Source organism: Megalobrama amblycephala, linkage group LG2, assembly GCF_018812025.1.
Source record: "Megalobrama amblycephala isolate DHTTF-2021 linkage group LG2, ASM1881202v1, whole genome shotgun sequence".
Classification (NCBI taxonomy): Eukaryota; Metazoa; Chordata; class Actinopteri; order Cypriniformes; family Xenocyprididae; genus Megalobrama; species Megalobrama amblycephala.
This window is the reverse complement of record NC_063045.1, coordinates 59,743,777-59,747,559: the sequence shown is the minus strand read 5'-3', so window position 1 is coordinate 59,747,559 and position 3,783 is coordinate 59,743,777. Positions and strand designations below refer to the sequence as shown.

Here is a 3,783-nt window from a genome sequence, read left to right as displayed (position 1 = left end):
GTAGACCTGAACAGAGCACAGCAGGACATACTGATGAGGAACAGGAACAACTAACAGAGCAGAAAATTAATTATCAAAACAAATCACACACACACACACACACACACACACACACACACACATATGTAAGTTTCCAGTGCACATAAAAATACAAGAGAAATAGAGAAGTACAGATAGAATAGACATATTTATAGATTATTAACATATTTACAGTTTTGTGGATAATATTAATAAATAGGAGTGAATTTGTAAAATATTGCACTAATATTGTACTAAGAGAATATTGTTCTACTGCTACTGATGTAAAAGTCATATAAACATTTACGAAACACGTGTTCAGCTCCCTTATATATAACTATTAAATATTCAAATATGCCACATTTACATGAGCTGTACATCAATCTGAATGTTTGATTATACAAAACTTAAATACAGCCACAAAAAAGCAAGTTATTTGTAACAGAATGTCACCAAACCTCCTGCTGCACAAATTAGTTTTCAGTCTTATTTTGTTTTGTGTTTTACTGTGCGGACAGATTCTCCATCTCAGTCTCTGGTGAGTTCTGTGTTCAAAACAAGACATTGTTATATGGCATTAAAGTACAATTGCTGTACGCTTATACTGCAGATCAGCTGATGCAGCGTACATAATTATTACATTACCATGAGTTGATCTTTTTGATGCGAGCACCTTTGTGCGTCGAGGTTTCTGTATTTGAGAACAGAATTACAGATTTAACGTTGATCTACACAGTTGAATGTACTGTATTTATGAAAATCTGAACTTACTCAGTTGTAACAATCTTCCCTGTGAGACAGAAAACATTAGAGAAATGTGTTAATAACTGAGCAAAAGCAGAATCACAGCAAGTAAATCAGATTCTGTAAATGTTTGTCTCATTTTACTAGAACTGGATCTTCATTTCAATAACTGTTTGCATCCATTTTATCAGCATTATAATATATATTAGGAAATAAATCATTAGTCCAGCAGTCAATACTGTTCTATGATAGAAAAAATACAAACAAAAAGAATTTTAAACGATACTTACAGTAAGCATTCATTTGTAACACGAGCCAATACAAGGCAAAAACACCTTCGGAAGGGAAGACAATGAATCTAAGATCCTTCAAAACTCACTCACCGATTCCTAAAAATTCAAGTGAAAGAAAAACAGAGAAAGAAAGATGAATGGGACATTTGATAGAGATTAAAAAAATCTCTACAATATCTATAACATACACATTTATACATATGTAAACCCTGCTGTTTGAACCAGCCGCTTTAAGGCGAGACACTCAAAAAAATGAATTGTTGGATTTACTTAAAAAATAAGTGTCAAGTGGTTCCACACAACAATATTGAGTAATTTGTACAAAAAACTATTTAGTTGAATAAACAAAAGAAATTCAAGTAATGCTGACAAAATTTCTTTGAGTAAATACAAATCATTTGAATGTCACTGTTACTTAATAATGTTATATTGATTACGTAAGGTGAACACATTTTTTTTTTTTTTTTTGAATAATCATTTAAATAAAAAGGATACAACATATCAGAATGCAGCCCCTCACCCCAAAATGCACTCAATAAATAACTAATTGAACAAACTCAATTGAATTGAGAGCAAGAATTTCATCCTATAAACATGCGTTTACGAGTGCGCACAGCCTAAACACAGGCGACACTCTTCTGCATGATGGTAACCACAAAATTCAAAAACATTACAGAAACTACTCTAAATGTTCAACATAACTGAACATTAAACACTAACATAAACTAACAACATCTTTCCCTTTACTGAAAAACACATAAAATAACACTTTAATCCCTAAATTTACTCTCCTAATGCAGTCCTTTGCAAAGCATGCTGGGAACTACAGATCCACTGCACAGTTAGTTATGTCAACAACAATGTGTGCGTTTCACACAGCAATGTTAAGTTGACTGAACAAACACTTACTAAGTAAAGCTGACAATACTCAATTTTAGTAGAAACAACACAGTTAAATTACGTTCAATTAAATATGCGCTAATTTGCATACATTTCTAGAACAAAAATCTGAATATTGGATGATGTCAGGTTCAAAGTTCTCATTTAATTTTTTGGACAAATTAAATTCAAAGGTTTTTACAGAGGGAATTTTGGATATCTCTTTTTATCACTCCATAAATCAGAAAATACTATCAACAGCCAGAAAAAAAAATATTTTCACCATTTTTTTAGGAATAAAATGTTGTATAAAATCAGGCAAATTATATATCAACAAATCCCTCTGTAAAAACCTTCAGAATATAGATAGGAATAAAACTGTAAAGTTTGGTGTGTAAGTTCAGCTGAAGTGGAGATTTCTGACTCAGAGCAGGAGAAAAAACTCATTTAGAGAAAACGGCCTTTAAAGATATTTACTGGAATTGAAATCTATAGACGCAAATAGATAAAGTGCTACAAAATATACACTCAAAAGTGTATTTTGGATGTTTTCTTTTCACCAGTCTGAAAAAACACTTTGCACAAAAAGTGCAAAATCTCAAAATTGACAGGTGCCTGAAAAAACAGTGTTTTTGCCTGTAGTGTCTCCCCTTAAGCGGGACTCAAACCCGGGTCTCTGGTATGGGAAGCAGGCCCTCTAACAAGGAGGCTAAAGACCACAGTCTCTAGTGTCAGTCACTAGAGCGCCTCTTGTGATCAGGGGAGTGAGATTTACACACACACAGCTCTTACTAGCCTACGTCTGTTACACACACACTTTACAGATAAATATTTACTCACGTGCTTTCAGGATCAGTTCTGCAGTCAGTGTAACAGAGCTCAACAAAACAAGACCAACTACTCCAAACATGTACATAATTTCATTACAGAGATGCACTGGAACAGACATACAAACAAACATCAAACATATTTTTTATGCAATACTGCAATTTATATATATTTAATGACAACACAGCATGCTCTATCAATAATTGTATATTTTATACATGAATTGAAATTAACTGATCCATTTTTCTCACGTTTTGTGTTTTTATGTATGTTCTTTTTTTTTTTTTGATAATGTGTTAGAAAACCATGTATTTTTAATTACGTTACAGGATAATTTATCTATAAATGAAGGGTGGCTCATTTGTCATTCTTCTGGAGTGCATGAGCCTGTGCATGAGTGCCTCTGAAATGGGTCAAACCATAGACATTACCTGAGAAGTTCATGTAAATACACTAGAAATGCATGCTCATTCAATCATGTGCATTTATTGCATGGGTGCATGCAGGTTATCATCTGACGGTACACATAAAGGGTTTTTTATTTAAAGCTGCAGTCCATGAGTTTTGCCTCTTTGTCGCCATCTCTGTTTGAAACCTGCAATTGCAGTTATTTGTGGAATAATCATCTTTACGTGGGTTGTGCGTCAGCGCGGCTCCTCAGCTATCTACGAATCTAATGTTTGCTGTCACTCACCGGTGTGGATACTGTACTTCTGAATCACAGATTCTACGTCTTGGAAGTACAAACAAAATTAGAATGGTCACTGGAAAATATCATCTGAACAAGTACATAACATGTCTGCCACTTTTGTTCTGACCAACTGAGGAAAAAAGCATTACAATAAATCACACTGCCAATGGTGATTAAATCTAACGATCGCTTAGCTCGGATCATGTCAAATTGTGCAAATTATTATTATTGTTATACTTTGATCTCAAATTGTTAACGTTAACAACATCAGCAACGCGTGACTGTGTATTTAGTGTGTGTTTAGCATTACTTGTAGATTTCAATTTCTGT

General features: G+C 33.6%; 1 long non-coding RNA gene across 1 annotated transcript; it reads right to left on the bottom strand.

The window, feature by feature from the left end:
• Positions 1-256: 256 nt before the first annotated feature.
• On the bottom strand, positions 257-1,144 carry LOC125262506. The gene is made up of 4 exons (XR_007183583.1): positions 1,053-1,144; positions 790-808; positions 664-709; positions 257-563 (listed from the first exon to the last, which is right to left on the bottom strand). It is a non-coding gene; the product is annotated as an uncharacterized LOC125262506 (long non-coding RNA).
• Between the last annotated feature and the right edge of the window lie 2,639 nt (positions 1,145-3,783).